This window comes from Brassica napus, chromosome C4 (genome assembly GCF_020379485.1).
Source record: "Brassica napus cultivar Da-Ae chromosome C4, Da-Ae, whole genome shotgun sequence".
NCBI classification, from domain to species: Eukaryota; Viridiplantae; Streptophyta; class Magnoliopsida; order Brassicales; family Brassicaceae; genus Brassica; species Brassica napus.
Window position 1 is genome coordinate 30,448,258 of NC_063447.1, and position 18,400 is coordinate 30,466,657.

The following is an 18,400-nucleotide window of genomic DNA, read 5'->3' on the forward strand; positions in this document are numbered from 1 at the left end:
GTTTATGCTCTTGGGTCGGGATAAGAGCTCGATATAGTATGTCGAAAATGTTGCACGAAATATGGAAAGTGGATCGAGTTCGTGGCATTAAAGGTAAAAGGTCGAGCTGGTTGACAAAGTTGCTGATTCTGAGAAGTACAGTGAGTTCCTTTGATCTCTCGTGGTAGGTTGGACTCGAATGATGAATATGTTTATCGAGTCTGTTTTTTATTTATGAGTAATTTGATGTGAATCTGGTCGCTTATTTCGCATTGATTCAGGCTTATGTCAATATTTCGTGTTTTGTGTAAAGGTGTTGGAGATATATATATATAGTCCCAACGAATCATTAAGTCAATGTAAAATGATTGGCTACACATAGAGAGTCGAACGTTTATTTTGGTTCGACTATAGGAGCAATTTATATCGCTCGTCCTCGAGATGTTTTGCGAGATAGAAACTGATCAGGAATCTAACTCGCGGGCCCGTGGTGGCCAAAGGATGTGGAACATCGATGTCGTTTTTGACATGGAGGATGGTTCAGGTCGATGAGAATTTGGGTCGTTTGAGACCGTGTGGTAAAACTCGCTAAGTGTTTGAGCTTGTTTAAAGTTGAAAATAGAGTTCGGTACGATTTCGTGCCAATCGACATGGGCATGTTCCGGTCTTGGTGACTGCGAGCTGGCGTAGAATAAATGGTGTTGGGTGTTTGGTTACGTGTTCCTTGCGTAGCGGCTGAGAGGTCGAGGTATTCAAACTGTGAATTATTGACTTGATTTGTGCAGATCTCGTAGTACGCGATCGCGAATCATATCGCACTCACTGCCTCATGCGATCTTCGAATACTTCAGTATGGTTTTTCTGGAATTATCGTTTTCATTCACATGAAATGATTTCGTGGTCGGAGCTTCTAAGTGATGTTCTCAGTCCTATGTTATTCGTGACTTTCCATGTTTCGATCGTTTGAGGTCGGGCTACTTCTACGGTGGATGGTTTTTTTCATAATGAAGGGGATGGACTATCGCTTGAGGAGTGTGGAGAACAAGGCTCGAGCCTTCTTTGCGTCTCTTCGGTATGTTTCTCTCGATCTTCATGATATCGGGCTCGCTATCTTTTCGGTGGCACGATAAGAGCTTGTTCGAAAATGCATTATCAATCTGAGAGAAATGTTTCATTGCTCCTTGACTTTAACTCTTTGGGAATTATGTTTGCTGGTCTTCCGGAAGCGTCAAACTTCATTGGTCGTCGAGCTGGTAAGGTTCCTTAGATATACGGCTCGTTGTTTTCATGGAGAGATGTTATGTACCTGCTCCTCAAGTTATCCAAGCTTTCCGGAGATTGGATTTGACCCGCTTACCGGAGGAGGGCGATTTCTTGACCCTTCGTGTTTCACGAGGTCGTTAGAGGTCAAGTTCGTTTGTCTTTTAATTTGGATGCAAGATCTATTTCTTCTTAATGTTGGTGGATCTGTGTCTTATACGGATTGTATCCACATCATTAGGATTTCGGGAGCTCAGTAGCTCGAGGAATTCCGTGGTTTTGTTGGTCGGCTAAATTGATTGGAGCGTGAACTGGTGGGTTTCGTGTTTGAGCCAGCCGATCCAATCTTTTCATTCCGCTTAGACTCATGATGATGGAGGTGATTTCCAGAAGTTTCTTCGGTCTAGAAATGTACGGATCGTGAGATGGAAACTTTGGGAGCACCTGGAGATTCTTGGTGGCTCGATCCTGTTCGTGGTATGGGTTGTGATCTATGACTTTAGATTGGTTCCTTAGGCGCCTGAGAGCTTCCATTTGATGTGCCGCGAGATCTCTTTCGTTTGTTTTAAATGACTTACTAAATTTTATTGTGTGAGTCCTTAGCTCTTTGATTTGTCTATTGGATTGGTGAACACGCATCACAGCTTGTCATCCTCTTCGAGAGTATGTGCCCAAGAAGTCGGTCGATCGGGGATTGTAGATCCCAACACGTTTGAAGGTGTTGATACTCGTTGTGGCAGATTTTCCCTATAGGTCGCAGTCAAGTCGTCTCGCTCTGTTTTCGTAAGCAGAGTGTCGTGAAGGCTCATATTCTTTGGATTTCGACACTAGGAATCTTTGCATCTCGTACGGGGTTCTCATCTCGCTTCGGGAATGTCTCGGGGTTTGGTACTGCAGTAATTATCGAAGTTGACACGGGACCCCGCAAATTTTTGTGTCAGGATCTTGTGAGATCGAGTGTGATGTCTGATTCCATCGGATCTGGTGGTTAGCCTGTTTGCCTCCTGCATCTAGTGAGTGGGAGGGCAGCTACATGTGGCTCCTAGTTTCGTCGTTGTGGATCATGCTTATAGTGGTCATGGTTGGATCTATAATCAATCATTCCAGGTTGGGATAGCGATCTCGGTGTCTCTTCGATTTCCAGATACACAAATCGAGGTCATGAAAGTCGTTTGTAATTAATGCTTGTCAATGTCCAAAGGGAGCTCAAGGTATCGTGTTTGATATCCTTGAGATTCTTGCTCCTTTATGATCATTTATTATTTGATGATTTCACCTTGCTGTGCGGCGAGTTCGTTTACTTCGTTGAAGACAATTAGTGGCGTAAATTCTTGTCTTAGAAGGGTTTTGGTGAAACTCGTCCTTTGAATGCGTCGTAAAAGATTACGCCAATAGAATTTCCAATGTCGATCATTACTCGGGAGAGCTCGTGTCCCCTGACTTTCAGGAGTATGGTTAGAGCGTCGCCGTGTGGCATATCGAGCTTGACAGTTTCATGTGCTTAGAGTGTCATTTCGTGGTCAGGGCCAGAAATAAGTTATCGGGTTTTGATGTTGTTTCCGGCCCTTCCCTGGTAAGTTTTAATTGATTTGATCGAGTAACATAATTTCGATTCTCCATAAATCGAGTCGGTTCGCTTATTTGGTTGGTCGCACCTCTTCATTGCTAGGTGATGCCACTTTTCGTTGGGTAGTGCCCTTTCCCCCCAGACAGGTTGTGGTCATATGACTTCAAGCTGTTTTTCAGGTGGGTTTTCTCTTCTTTTTTTTTTTGGGAAATAGGCTTCTCGAGGATTCGACTCAGACTCTGAGCGTTCTTCGAGCTCATTTTTCTTTGGGGTCTAAGTCGTCGTACCATAGTTGTTATGCTGATTCGATCTCGACGTTTCGGTTTGGATCTCTGACGTTTTGATTGCCAGTTTGCAATGGCACGAGGTGCGTGGTCGTTTTCTGATTTGGTTAGTTATTGACCTCGTAAGCATTTGATGTTTTCGGCGAAGAAGTGGTAATTTTTCGGCTTTTTTCTATGTGATTTTGGAATGCTCCTGCATTGGTGAATTTTCTCGGGTCTCCCCTTTGTTGTTTAAGCTGGCGAATTCGTGAGGTATATTTCCCTCTGTTATGTTCCGTTAACAAGTAGGTCGGTGGCCTGAGTGAGATACTAGTTTATGGCCACTAGGAATCCATTCTCGGGATATCTAGAATTCACGGGAGGCTCTTGAGGTTGTGGTTCACACCGAGTTTCTATGGGTGTTAACTGGCGGGTTCTTGCGTTCTCGGCACCTTGTTTGTACCTCTTTTAGAGCTGTGAAGCTCAAACTCTGATGAGCCATCTCAGGTCGAGGTGTCGCCCTCTACATTTCTTTGACTTCAAATCGGACAGATCGGGAGCTGGAAAACTCGGGGGGTTTCGAATGGTTCGGATCTAGGGTTTTGGCGAGCTCGTGAGCGATTCTCAGTCTGATGGAACGCGTTATGCATTTGACCCATCAAGCGGTGGTAAGATTTTTTGTCGTCTTTGCAATTCTCTCTCATGGAGCATAGGAACTATCTCTTCGTCCTGTTCTATGACCCAAATGATGGAGGAATTGTTTAATCGTCTCCACAATATAGTGATAGAAATGGAAGGTTCTGTAGTCGTTCTTTTCACTCTATAAGAGGTCTTTCGTTCGATTAAATATGAGTCTGTATTTTTTCATAAATCCATGGTGAGAAACGTTGATGGTCTTCGTCTCTTTAGCTCCCAAATTCCTTCTATGAGAAAGTTGAATCATCTGTGACACCCGTCGTAGATATCGACTTCTTTGCCGACTAAGATGCACGCACGGGTTAATGTGGGAGTCGCCACGAGGTGCCCTATTAATTTCTTGCAAAGAATCCGCTTACTGGGTATGGTCTCATTGACCAAAGACACTAACAATAATATTTAGAAACTGTGAGTAGTACGAGGAAATAGTTTCCACGATCGGATTTAGTAATTATTACTTTCTAAACAATAAAATATGGAATATGACACTTAGCTCATTATGTGAATTCCCGATTGATGGCCGGTGCTAAGCAATCAATTGATAGTGGGAGAACAAATCTTAGGAGACAAGAAAGAACTAGATCGTGACGAGACTTGCTCGGGTCTAATCGACGATGACTAGAGACGATCGTACAAGGACAGCAAAGGTCTCTGGTTGGCTAAAACAACTCCAGGCCTCGAGCTGTGGTGGTCGATGACGTCAGAGGTCGCAATACGTGGTTCTTAGTGGTGATTGCATCACTTCTCTTTCGATGGTAAAGTGCACGAGCGTGGGAGAGATTGAAGAAAAAGATGGTACAATAATGGTGGCTCATCCCTCCTTTATCGTGATGACGGCATATTTCATGGGACTGGGTCGTTACACCATCGTTATGGGGAAGGCACGTATGTCTCCAATCTTTTGTTTTCGATTAGCTTTTTGTCTTCTTCAAGGTGGGGGATCCATGTTATGATAATAATATATCTGTTTATAGTTGTTTCTATCCTCCAACGTGGTGTCTTGTTGAGCGGTCTTTTAAGAGCTCGCGCTCTTTTGTTTTGGGAATTGGAGGAATCTGATTTCCTGGCGCCTCTTTGATCTCGAATCTTGAGAATAGGATGTACTTAGTTCTTGTGCACAGTCCAGGTGCGCTCTAGATATTGTAATTCGATCTCTTCAAGATTTTTCCTCACTTCTGATCATTTATTGATCGAGGAAGTCGTTGCTTTGCGCGTGGCGAATTCGTTTTCTTTTCTTCGTTTGTTCTAAGACCATATAGTGTTGATATTCGTTTGACAGATCGATCTCGGGCTCGCTGAACTTGGGAGGTCGGGCGATCAGATTTCATCATCGGTCTGCTATGGTTTGAGGGTGTTATCCGTGAAACTCGACGAGGTGAATTACTTTTTTATCAGTAATGGAGATTCGATTTGGCTGAGGTCGGAATCAGACCTCATGTTTCATTTCTCATTTATGATCTAGCAAGATCAATGCCACCGTGGTGTGATGGCTCGTTTGGTGGGGTATCGGACGCCATATGAGATGGATCCATTTTCGTGCTTACAAGCCTTAGATCGGGTTCGTAGCAAGGATGTTTTTTCGTTTCTCTTCCCCACAGTCGGCGCCAAAATGTAGATACTAAAATCTACACTAAGTATTTGATACTGTTCGGGAGTTTAATCTGGGGAAGAAAAAGGATGTGGGCAACGATATCGTTAGAACACAACGATATAATCAGGTATGAGTCGGCGAAAATGGACTATATTCGCAGGTCGAATATCATAAAGATATCGGGAAAGAGAAGATCGTGACTGAAATTGAGAACGAGCTGCCTACGTACCCGTCGTGGGATCAAGTCTAAACGTAGTTCGATTATCATCATATCGAAAGGGATGTCGGTTTCATCGGTCTTGAGAAAGACGTCGGGTTTGTCGGTCTCGATCGATACATCAAGTTCGTTGGTTCTCAGGAGAGACATCGAGTTCGTCAGTTCTCTGAAGACGTCGATTTTTATCTCTTACCATCTCGGCGAGATGTCGTTTACCTCCTTTAGAACGAGACATCATTCACGAGTAGGGAATGAGTTGAACTCGAGACGGTCGATTACGATCTCGTTAGATCGTGCATCGTACGAATTGGATAAGTCTTGTTCTTCATAAAACGTAGAGACGTATTGGAGTGATAGGGAAACGTGTATGATGATGTGTAGTAAATCCTTCGTCTTATTGATCTATGTTAACGCATGGAGCCTGGATTCACTAAGTGCACACGTCTCCTCTCTTAATAATAATGGTAATGGATGGTGTTTTATTTGTCGTTGTGAACCTCCGTAAGCTGTCTTGGAAGATAGCCTTATAAATCAATTGCTTTGTCTTTTTATAAGGGTTTCAAGTTGTTGCACGTGCTTCCTAAAATTCAGTCTTTGATCTCTTCTTATGTCCATGTGAGTCCGAAAAATCGGTAATTAACTTTTGATTTCGTCTTTGACATTTAATAACAACACGCTTTGGTGATGAATTATTGTTCCACAATAATCTCTATAATAACATATAATTATAGTAGAAGTGATTTGGTACAAATCATGGTCCAACAATGATCATCGTATATATAAACTCTATTTAAGAAGATGAACAAATGTGTAACCAACAAGCTTAATTTTATATGATAACCTTTTTAACTTTAATGGTTCGAGTAAGGAAGAGTATAATGACACTACACATTGCCAAAAGTGAAAGCATCATCCTTCAAGTAGTAGATTTCTCCTTCAAATTGCTCATTTCCAGGGTCTCACTGTATCCTGCGCATTGTTGTTTGAAGATCAAAGTCATCTTCTTCTTCAGCATTACTAGGAATCAAAGTCTGGCTTGGAAGGGTATTCAAGTCCCTGCAGCTCAGGCATCCTCCTCAGGAATAAAGAAAGGAGAGATAATACTAGTAATTAAAACGGAATAGTTTATAACCCCTAAGATCAATCAGACCCCACAGAAAGAGACATCTGCTGAATATATCCATCATTGCTAGTTTGATTAGAAAACGTAATATCTCTAACGATCTTTTTTTTTTTTGAGCATTTTGTTTATCTCTAACCATCTTAATGACATGATATTACATTTTACTTGTTAGCACAAATTTAAAATTAGGTTTCCATGATCAAACTAGTTATATAAACATTTTCCTAAAAACTTTGAAAAAGTTATAAGTTTTACGAAAAAAAAGTTTTTGGTTTCTATCTTTTTAAAACAAGTATTTGACAAAAAAAAAATTATAAAAACCATGTTTGGCGGAATGAAAAAAACAGAAAATTAAAAAAATGTTGTGAAACTAGAGAATATAATCTATGTTTCTGTATTATTTATAAACATAAGGAGTCATTTATATATAGGGAATTACACCGTCATAGAATAATGGAAAGACTAAAGAAAGAAAATATAAATATGGAAAGAGTACAAATCATAATCTAATAAGGAAAAGGCAAGATGCTGATTCTCTCTCTCTCTCTCTCCTCACAGTAGACTCTCTATCTCTCCTCACGGTCTACTCTCTGTCTCTCTAGCATTGGGCCGGTTATGAACCGGGCCGGTAATGGACATCCACAATATGACTTATAACACTCTCCCTTGGATGCCATAACCATACAGCGATTGTAATACGCTTTAGATGTTGCCTCATTAAAACCTTACCAGGAAAACCCATTGGGACAAAACCATGGTGAAGGAAAAAGAGTACAACACGTATTACTCCCCCTATTCTGAACAACTCGCGGCTGGCCTCATGAACAGCCAAGATCTCCGAATGGTTTGAAGATGTGGCCACGATCGTCTGCTTCCTGGAACGCCATGATATGGCTGTTCCACCATGTGTGGAAACATAGCATGTCTGTGATCGAGCATTGTGTGGATCCGAAAGATAACCTGCATCAGCAAAATCAACTAAACCTTCTTTGTTTTGGTTAGTATAAAATAAACCCAAGTCTTTCGTTCCTTGCAGGTAACGAAGAACATGTTTAATCCCGTTCCAGTGTCTTTGGGTTGGACAAGAGCTTAATCTAGACAATAGATTCACGGCAAAATATATATATGGTCGTGTGACTAGCCAGATACATCAAAGCTCATGTGGCACTGAAATATGGCACTTCAGGACCAAGGACATCTTTATCGTCCATCTTAGAACGGAACGGATCAGTGTCCAGGCCGAGGGACCTCACGACCATGGGGCTAGATATTGGGTGAGACTCGGCCATGTTGAATCTCTTGAGTACTTTTCTGTATATGCCATTTGATGCACAAGGATTCCATCTCTTATGTACTCAAGCTGTAATCTCAAACAAAACTTTTTTTTTTAAAGATCTTTCATCTCGAATTTTTTCTTAAGATATTCAACTGTTTGGGAAATCTCTCCAGAGGTTCCTAGGATATTTAAATCATCAACATACACTGCTATAATCACAAAGCCCTGGCCGAATTTCTTTATAAAGATACAAGGGCTGATCGGATCATTCTTGTATCCTTCTCTCTCTAGGTACTCACTTAACCTATTGTACCACATTCGGCCTGATTGTTTCAATCCATAAAGTGACTTATTCAACTTTATACAGTGTTGTTCTCGAGTACTCGATTTGTTTTTCAACTCTATATCCTCTGGTACTTTCATATAAATTTCATTATCCAGTGGCTCATATAAGTATGCAGTTACAACATCCATTAACCGCAAGTCTAATTTCTCTCTTATAGCAAGACTTATCAGGAATCTAAAAGTAGTAGCATCCACCACAGGGGAGTATGTCTCCTCATAATCGATTCCTGGTCTCTGTGAGATTCCTTGTGCAACAAGCCGTGCTTTATATCTCACGACCTTGCCATGTTCATTTCTTTTCCTCACAAAGACCCACTCATAGCCGACTGGTTTAACATCATATGGTGTCCGGACTATTGGTCCAAAGACATCTCTCTTCTTTAAAGAGTTTAACTCCACGTTTATAGCTTCTTTCCATTTAATCCAATCTGATCGTTGAGTGTACTCATAAATAGACGTGGGTTCATGATCCTTATTCAAATCCATAAGTTCAAGTGCTACCTTGTATAAAAATATATCATCAATGTCGACATTCTTTCTGTTCCATTGTATCCCAGACAAGACATAGTTTATTGAGATCTCATTATTATCCGGACCTTCAGTACCTTGAATGTTGGTGTCCCAAGAATCAGTGTTAGATACATCAGGGCCGGCCGCATCTAAGCATTCATGATCGGCCGCGATCTCTATTAGGGTTTTGGGATCAGCCGCAGTTAAGTCTCGGGATTTAGGAAAGGCTGCGGTCGTGTCTAGGGTTTCAACAACCTTGGTTTCATTCTCTGCACCTTTCTTAGTTTTCCGAGGGTTCTTATCTTTGGAACCTATTGGTCTACCACGTTTCAAACGTTGTCTAGACTCTGTAGCAACTTGATTGTGTCCCTCTTGAACATCAATTCTGATTGGTGAATTAGCATCTGGTATATATGACTTAGTCACTCTTTTCAGGTCAGCAAAGGAATCTGGAAATTGATTAGCTAGCTTTTGTAAATGTATAATCTTTTGGACTTCTAAATCACATTCCTGAGTCTGAGGATCTTGCCAAGATAAGGATGTTTGATTCCATGTAATATTTTTTTACCGGCTTATTGCTATCTCCCCTAATGTTGGATGCTCGGATTCATCAAAGTGACAATCCGCATACCTGGCCTTAAATAAATCACCCGTAGTTGGCTCAAGGTATTTTATAATCGTGGGGGAATCATATCAAACATATATCTCCATCCTCCTTTGAGGTCCCATCTTTGTTCTCTGTGGTGGAGCAATTGGTACATAGACGGCACAGCCAAATGTCTTAAGATGGGATTTGTCTGGCTCATGGCCCGTAAGCAGTTGTGATGGGGAATATTTATGTTCACTAGACGGTCTAATACGAATCAGTTCGGCCGCGTGCAAGATCACGTATCCCCAAGCTATGGCCGGAAGCATAGACCTCATAAGCAATGGTCTAGCTATTAGTTGAATTCATTTTATAAATGATTCAGCCAAGCCGTTCTGTGTATGTACATATGCCACGGAGTGTTCCACACTTACCCCCATGGACATACAGTAATCATTAAACGCTTGGGACGTGAACTCACCAGCATTGGTCTCTATTATTCCGACCTTAGCATAGTAAAAGGCCAGTAGAGAGCACATGTATAGACTCTAGGACTTTCTTATAGCCTTGGGCGATCTTTATGATCTGAAGGAACTCTTTGTTTCCTTCGCCCTTAGTCTCAATATGAAAGCCATTCATTCGAATGTCTTTAAAGCTTAATAGACTTCTCTTAGAGCTGGGTGAATACAATGCATCAGATATCTCTAGATGCGTACCCTTAGGCAACAGGATGTTAGCCTGGTCGTAGCCCTCTATGAGACTGGCTATACCCGGAATGATACTTTAGAGACTTCATATAAAAACTTTCATTCATTAATAAAATAAGTTCAAAGCAATCAAAACATAGAAAACATAAAGCAAAGAACACGAAAACTTAGATGTCGAATTCAACTTCATTCTTTTAAACAATCTGAAGTTTCATAATCCATAAGATCGTCTCGTTCATGATTAAAATTATCTTCACCATCTTGATAAGTCATATGAGCTTCAGGATTCTTCCCTTTCAAACTCTCTTGGTAGAGGTCAACGAGATGATTGAGAGTCCTACATGTCTTAGCCCAATGATTCTCCATACCACATCTATGGCACACGGATTTGGTCGAGTTTTGTGGCTTGAAAGATGTACCACGGCCTCGGCCATGTCCACGGCCATATGAATTGCCTTGGCCTCGACCAAACGAGTTTCGGTCCGACCACCACGTCCATGCCATTTTCCATGACCACGGTTGTGTTGGCTATCACTCTGGACATGGTTTGACTCTTTCTTAGCCTCTACGGTCGCATGTGCCTCAGGTAATGGGTTTGTTCCAGGAGGTCTCAGTTCACTGTTTCTCATCAACAGTTCATTGTTCTGCTCAGCGAGCAAGAGACAAGAGATCAGATTAGCATAAGTTGTGAAGCCCTTCTCACAGTACTGTTGTTGTAAAAACACATTGCTTGTGTGGAAGGTGGAAAATGTTTTCTCAAGCATATCCTTATCCGTTATATCCTCACCACACAGTTTCAATTTTGAAACTATTTTAAACAGGGCCGAGTTTTACTCGTCCACGGACTTGAAGTCTTGGATTCTGAGATTCCTCCAATCATACATAGCCTTTGGTAATAACACCGTTCTCTGGTGATCATATCTCGTTTTCAACTCTGTCCAAAGGTCTAGAGGATTCTCAATAGTCAAATACTGATCTTTGAGACTCTCAATAAGATGATGGCGTATAATTAATATTGCACTGTATCTATCTTTCTCAATTGCATTATTGCCCTCGGTGATACATTCACCGAGTCCCTTGGATTTTAATATGATCTTAGCATCAAGTGCCCATTGCAAGTAATTATCTCCAGAGAGACTTAGGGAAACAAAATCCAAGTTGTTGATTTTCGACATCTGAAATCATATGTTTAATAATTTAGATTTAAAAGTGTTCAAGCGAATGCAATCAATATGCTCAAGCAATCCGGATTCTAGGTATGATGCAAATAGGTCATTCGTATATGATGCATACATGTTCAATCTTAGCATTCAGATTCTATATGCAATTAGTTCGTATTATTATGCATGCATGATGCATGGCTACAATCTTAGCAAACGGTTTCAATGCAATCAATACAATGGTTATTCGCTTTCAATCTTGGCAAATGGTTTTCTAAGAGTTCAATGTGTAATTGCAATCAAACAGTCGAGCAATGCAACAATTAGGGTTCATTTGAGAATGTATAAAAACTATCAATACTAGCCGGATCATTATCAAGACGAGAATGCATAAATCATTTAACCTAGCAAGCAATTTCTATTTCAATTCAAGCATTATGTTTTAATCAATCAAACAAGATAGTATTTGATTTTAATTTCAAGACATTAGGGTTTCGATCAAACAATCAATACGACTTCAATTTGAAAATCATTCAATCGGTTTTATCAATTCAAACAACCAAATTCAAGAATGAGATTATCAATCCTAGCAATCGATTTCTATGTGATCAAATTCAATACGATTTTAATTAATCAAGGCTAGCATACTATATCCAAACATACAATCATTCAAACAATCAATTTCGATTCAAAGCATTAGATTAGGGTTTCGATTTTAATTCATTCAATCAATCAATTTGATTTCGAATTAGGGTTTATAAAATCGAATGTGTTTTAGTATTAGGGTTTTAAATAAAATTGATTCCATGCATTCATGCAATAAGCATGTATGCAGCTAGGTGGATATTAGGGTTTCTATTTTGATCTTAGATCATTGGGGTTTTGAGATTCAAAACCATTAAGGTTTCGATTTTAATTGATCAAACAATCAATCTCGACTAGGGCTTGGGGTATCGAACTTATGATTATGAGCTTCGATTTACTCATTGGGGTTTTGATCTATTACCCTATGGTTTTGATTTCAACATTAGATCATACTATTAGGGTTTGTAGTTTTTATAGTTTCGATTCTTATCAAACAATCAAATTCGATTATGGGTTCTCTTTAAGGTTTCGAATTACCTTAACCTCAAGTAGGGTTGAATGGACCACCAAAGAGATGAACCGCAAGCTGGAACTGATCGGAACGCGAGCTGATGTTGTCGCGAGCTGTCTGATTGCTGAGATTGGGAACGCGAGCTGTCCAACGTGCTAATCGGGTCGCGAGCTGTCCGCGAGCTGTCTGAGATCGTCTTGTTTGCGAGCTGAGGTTGAACAAGCCGAGATCGTCTGAGCTAGGATCAGGAACGCCTTGAGCTGAAGCTGATCGGGAACAGATTGCAAACAAGGATCGGGATGTAAGGTTTCGCGATCGGGATTAGGATGGTTCGCCGGTAAGGATGTTCGCCGATTAGGATTAGGGTTTTAGGCGGTTTGTTTTAGCTTAGGGATTTAGATTCTATCGTGCTGATAAGGAGCCATTTATATATAGGAAATTACACCGTCATAAAATAATGAAAAGACTAAAGAAAGGAAATACAAATATGGAAAGAGTACAAATCATAATCTAATAAGGAAAAAGCAAGATGTCGATTCTCTCTCTCTCTAGCATTGGGCCGATTATGAACCGGGCCGATTATGGACATCCACAATATGATTTATAACATAAAAGGTTTATAAAAGAGACTCTTTATAAAAAAGTAAAAGATAAAACCTGATTAACAGAAAACAAGTGAAGAAGGCATCATATCCTATCAAAGTAAGCATCCTCCACAATCTGCGGAAAAAAAAAATCGATTAATTAAGACATGTTGAGATCTTCTAAATGACAGGATATTACATTTTATCGGTTAGCACAAATTTACAATTAGGTTTATATAATTTTTTTCCCAAAAACTTTGGAAAAATTAGAAGTTTTGATAAAAACGTTGTTCTGTTTTTAAAAAATTTTCTTTGCCAAAAATATCAGAAAAAATGGACTTTATTTTTATAATTGCTAGAATGATTAGGAAAAACTTAGTGATAATAAGTGTTAAAGCAAACAAAACATAATGTCCCTAACGATCTTTTTTTTTTGAGCATTTTGTTTATCTCTAACCATCTAATGACATGATATTACATTTTATTTGTTAGCGCAAATTTACAATTAGGTTTCCATGATCAGACTAGTTATATAAACATTTTCCAAATTTACAATTTGGTTTCTATCTTTTTAAAACAAGTATTTGACAAAAAAAAAAGATTATAAAAACCATGTTTGGCTGAATGAAAAAAAAAAACAGAAAATTAAAAAGAGGTTTATAAAAGAGACTCTTTATCCCCTATATATTAATTGAGAAGCATTTGAAAAATTAGAACCTTAATTTTGTATTAATTAAAAAAAACTCCAAATCCTAGGTGGCACTCTAAATGCCTTCTAAATTCCATTTCAAAGAATTCTAGAGCATCTAATATAAAGTATAGTTTAATCTAATGGTGTCACATTATTCCATAATTATATAACACTAGAGAACATTATATTAACCTAAAATAAAGGAAGTGTGTATTATTTCCTTAAATAAAAGCTACGGAATTACCTAATATGATTTACATATATATGACAATTAATGATTATGAATAATAAAGATTTGATAACAATTTTTGCATCTTTCTTCATTTTTGTTTAAATTTATATTATTAAAAAAATTAAACAATCACATTAGCCATATAATAAAAAAATTAAATTTTTTCTTATATGTTATATTTTGAATTTTTTAAAATGACTTTAAATTACAAAGATGAAGAAACTTTATATGTTATATATTTTTTTAAAACGACTTTAAAATACCCAAATGAGGACACCTTATATGTTATATTTTTCTTATATGTTAGAATTTTCTTATATGTAATATTTTGATTTTTTTTAAAACAATTTTAAATTACAAAAATGTAAGTTTTTCGTAAGTATACGACTAAAAACATTAAAATGACATGTATCATTTCGATGGTTGATTTGAAAGCTTTCAAAATCATATATAAGATAAAAGTCAAAATAATTCAACTGTGAAAACAATAGTGTTCACTTTTTCAATAATGTGTTCGAGGGAAAAAATAAGGTTTTTATGTCATAATTTGTTTAGTGTCTACTAGAGAACATTATATTAACCTAAAATATAAGAAGTGTGTATTCTTTCCATAAATAAAAAAAATAAGGTTTTTATGTCATAATTTGTTTAATGTCTACTATAGAACATTATATTAACCTAAAATATAAGAAGTGTGTATTCTTTCCATAAATAAAAGCTACGAAATTACCTAATATGATTTACATATATAAGGCAATTAATGATTATGACTAATAAAGATTTGATAACAATTTTTGCATCCTTCTTCATTTTGTTTAATTTTATAGTATTAAAAAAATAAACAATCACATTAACCATATAATAAAAAAATAGACTTTTTCTTATATGTTATATTTTGAATTTTTTAAAATGACTTTAAATTACAAAAATGAGGAAACCTTATATGTTATATATATTTTTTAAACGACTTTAAAATACAAAAATGATGACACCTTATATGTTATATTTTTCTTATATGTTATATTTTTTCTTATATGTTATATTTTGAATTTTGTAAAACGACTTTAAATTACAAAAATGTAAGTTTTCCTTAAGTATACGACTAAAAACATTAAAATGACATGTATCAATTCGATGGTTGATTTGAAAGCTTTCAAAACCATATGAAATATAAAAGTCAAAATAATTCAACTGTGAAAACAATACTGTTCACTTTTTTCAAGAATGTGTTCGATGAAAAAAATAAGGTTTTTATATCATAATTTGTTTAATGTCCAATCCGATCAACCCATGATGTATTAATTATAGTTTTGTTCCATTATTGTAATACAAATTGATCCGATCCATCGGAAAGAAATTATATAATAACAAGAAAAAATATTTTATATATATAAATAAAATGATCAAATATATAAAAAAACTATCGATAATATATACAAATAAACTCGGTCTTATCCTAGTAAAAAAGTAAAAGATAAAACCTGATTAACAGAAAACAAGTGAAGAAGGCATCATATCCGATCAAAGTAATCATCCTTTACAATCTGCGAAAAAATAAATTAGTGGATAATTGTGGGAATCTCAAGACCCTCAAGCTTTTAAACATGGTCCTCATTCGGGTTAGTACCCTTTGCAGCGTTTTGGAAGCTTGCTCCTCCCTCGAGGTGATTGTGTTGCAAATCGCTTTCTTAACCGGACATGGTGGGTTGAAGATCGAGAACAAAAATTTAAAGTTCTTGCAAGTGACTTTCCCTTACTACGTTGAGAGGTTCGAAGTGAATGCACCCAGTCAAGATGTTCTAGACATCAGGGATATCAAATGTGAGAGCAAGAATAACTTCATTCTCACTGCTCCGAACATCCAGTTTAACAGAAACCATTGGGTTTCTAGGTGTGTTTATCGTCCTCACATCAGCTATAATGTAACAGAACTTGTTCAGGTACACACTTAGTACTTTTTTTATTAAAAAGATATTCTATTACTCAAATTTAAAGTGGGTTTGGAAACCGGAAACTAGAACCTAAAAAAGAATCAATAAAAAAACAAATTACAAGCATATGTGGTTATATATATATAAATGTATATATATTTTTGACATGTATGATGTATATGAATCATAGGAGACAAGAAACATTTGGCATGAGCTCCTGGTGAGTGACTTTCGTGGTATGACGACAAGGCATGGCCGCATGGAACTTTATCGGTGATTGTAGACATGACTAGTCCTACAGAAGTGGAGATATTGAAAGAACGTTTGCTTATGTGGACTACTTAGGGCAACAATACGAGGGAAAGGTAAATGTTGGGGTCGAAAACGGTTGCGACGAACTTATCGTCCAAATCCCCGAAGAAGAAAACGTAGAAACCTTCTTCAACAAATATTTTATCGAAATAGATTCTTCTTTACGAAAAGCTTTGCGGAGAAAACGCGAGTCATCGGACAAGAGCTCGAAAAGGATCGCTACGCAGCGACCAAACACGTGCTCCGCTCGGTCGCTACGTAGCGACCGAGTTCGAGCCAAGGCTCGGTCGCTACGTCGCGACCGAACGTCCATTCCGCTCGGTCGCTACATAGCCACCGAGTTCTTCCGAAACGTCGATACAACATTAGTCCATGCATTCTCGTCTACCCTTCGATGCTATCTCCCGAAGACCGTAGCAAACCCATTTCACGATTCCCCGCCATTCTAAGTTATCGATCAAACTTAACCGTAAGAACCGCGGAAAGTTCGTTCTTTATCGAAAGAAGCCGTAATAAAGGTTTCGAGTCGAAAGACGGCCCAAAGGGACCTAAGACATGACTCGAGGCCCAACTTACAATTTCTTACCCAACAGCCCGTAAGCCGCATGACGGTTTACGCTTGGTTCACGAGGGAAGATAAATGTCAAGTTTCCGCGGATAAATACGAAATTTGGAATATCTCCATTTTTATGGTATGGCGGCTTAAGGGCAGAAGAGGAAAAGCGTAAACCGACATTGGAGCCAGTATATAAGGAGTCCTAGGCGAGAGGCATGGGGGAGGACTTTGAACAGCAAACTTAGCATTTAGGGCAATTTTAGGCAATTTTCCGTTTTTGTTATTCGAGCTGCGACTCAATTAGGTTTTTGCCGTGTTAGGGTTTTAGAACTAGGAATCTCGCCGACAGCTCTCGTTGCCTAGGCACTTACCTTGTTGTAAACGTTCAAACACAGATTCGGAATAAGAACTATCTTGCTCTCTTTTTTTATTTCTTATTTTATTACTCTTCTCGCTTCGTGTTCTGATTGCTTGGCGTGTGGTATTAGCAGATATCCGGGACCTCTGGGAAATTAGAGTTTTCCTAGTTTCCTTATTTAAACGGAAATCGACAGTGCAAATTTCGGTTTCCACAGTTTGGCGCTAGAAGGAGGGGGGGGGGGGGTACGGATCAATCTAACTCTCAACCACATCACGCTCAACCAGACATGTCAACTGACGACACGGATAACGTGCAGACTCCTCTTAACGGAGGCAGCGGCACTGATCTCCACACTCCCGCAGCGGACGTATCCGCGGCCAACGCACCAGCCAACGCCGCGCTCGAGGAGTTTAAAAAGATGTTCGCCACCTACGAAAAAAGGTCGGAAGAACATGATAAGCTCGTGAGCACCTTGACCAAACAAGTTGAAACTTTAACGGCAAGGACTCGAGCAATCCGCCCCCGCGGAACCACTAAAGTCCGCGGGAAAAGACTCGACTTCGCAACCCCACTCAACAGGCCTGGAGCCGCGCAGGAATGACCTTCGGGTCAAAACCCTAGCGAGAAATCTCCCGTCGAAAAGGGAAAATCCGAAAGCCCTCCGCCTCTCGCGAAGGTTTCAGAGGACAATGGAGTCGAGCAAGTCGACCTGGATCCTAGCGATGTCTCCAACAATACTGATGAGGACGTCGACAGACATCCAAGGAGGACCAGAAGCCGATTCACTCGGGAAAGCTCTCCGTTCGACAAACCAATGACAGAAGAGGAGGAAATCCTCTATTGGAACGAACAGGAAGAGTTGGCTGAAAAACAAACCAAGCTCACTCGCAGTAAACGCCGACAAGCGCGGAAATCTGCTGACGAGACGTCGGATATACGCGATTTCGCGACTATATCACCAACACTGCGGCAGAAGTAAGAGTCTTAAAATCCCAAATCCATCACGCTATTAGCGCGGCCCCCGAGATCGACAGGCTGCTGGAAGGGGCTCGGAACACCCCTTTCACCTCTCGCATCTCAGATACGAGGGTATCCGATCCGGGAAAAATCAAAGTACCAAAGTATGATGGTATGACCGATCCGAGAGCGCACCTTCAAGCGAGCGAGACTGAAGGACGGTGAGAGAGACGCCGGCTACTGCCGCCTGTTCGTCGAGAATTTAGAAGGAGCAGCCCTCGAATGGTCCGCGCGCCTTAAGCGAAACTCTATCGGGAGTTTCCGACAGCTCGCATCGGAATTTCTCAAGCAATACTCTATGTTCATAGATAGGGAAACTTCTGATGTCGATCTCTGGAGT

At 39.2% G+C, this 18,400-nt stretch overlaps 1 pseudogene; it reads left to right on the plus strand.

Moving 5' to 3' along the window:
* The first annotated feature begins 4,568 nt into the window (after positions 1-4,568).
* Positions 4,569-18,400, plus strand: part of LOC106404026 — a 28,591-nt pseudogene continuing 14,759 nt past the window's right edge.